The sequence below is a fragment of the Aplysia californica genome, unplaced genomic scaffold (assembly GCF_000002075.1).
Source record: "Aplysia californica isolate F4 #8 unplaced genomic scaffold, AplCal3.0 scaffold00464, whole genome shotgun sequence".
Classification (NCBI taxonomy): domain Eukaryota; kingdom Metazoa; phylum Mollusca; class Gastropoda; order Aplysiida; family Aplysiidae; genus Aplysia; species Aplysia californica.
This window is the reverse complement of record NW_004797734.1, coordinates 527,876-529,018: the sequence shown is the minus strand read 5'-3', so window position 1 is coordinate 529,018 and position 1,143 is coordinate 527,876.

Genomic DNA, 1,143 nt, shown 5'->3' with positions numbered 1-1,143 from the left:
CCCCCCTCTGTGACCACCGACATGTTGAGAATGCTATTGTGTCAGCAACACATGGCCGCTATAGAAACGCGCCCATTGTTACAGTGGGCTTATGTTCCTCACGATTTTTTTTTTTTAACAATAATATATTCATGCTTCCTCCTGTTTTTGCAATAACACATTCATGTTTCCTCCTAGTGTTATACAATGATATAATTATTCACGCTTCCCCCTATTTTTAGCTATTTTTGCAGTACATGGTGATTATAAGAAAACTGACCTATTTTATGACGCATTGTTTCCGTTCTCGAACACCGTTGTGAAATGAGCCACTAACCATTTGAAAGAGGAATTTTCTAGCTTCGGAATACAAAAGAATGAACCGATTATATGACACCTTGCTTCATTCAGTTCTCAAACACTTTTTTTGGAACGAGACAATGATGATATTCTGAAAAAGGAGTTGTCTGGACTGACTGTTGGATAGTCGTCACAATGGGTGTTCTTGTCGCCTCGCTCTTCCATTGACGGAGAAAATACTCTAATACTCTAAGGTATCGAATAAACGGACGGGGGGTGGGGGTGTTAGAATAAACGGGGGGTGGGGACAAGTGGTCCCAAATTAATAAACGGGGAGTGGGGGGAGGGGGCATGGAATAAACGGGGTGTGTGGACAAGTGGTCCCAAATTAATAAGTCGGGGGTGGGGGGAGGGGGCATGGAATAAACGGGGTGTGTGGACAAGTGGTCAAAAATTAATAAACGGGGTGAGGGTGGGGGTGGGGTGGGGGACCCATTCAACCTCATACCCCTGTACTTGTAGGAACAAATCTGTTTCTTTTTTCCTTTAGTGAATAAAAGAACAAGAGATCACGAAATTTTGTGACAACTTTTCCCATTTAGGAACAAACCAGTTTCATTAAAAAAATATATAAACCAAAGTACAATTTTTTTTAATGCACAAAATTGGGTAGCCAACCCAGCACCGGTACTAATACTCAGGGAAATTTTGCCATTAACAAAAAAATAAGTTTCATTCAGATATCTAGATTCTAGAATATAATGTTTCACATGATCGTCGGTCGTGGCGAGCTGGAAAATAATAAACGGGGGGTATGGAATAAGGAGTGGGGGAAGGGTGCGCAAAAAAAGAAAGTTAATAAAA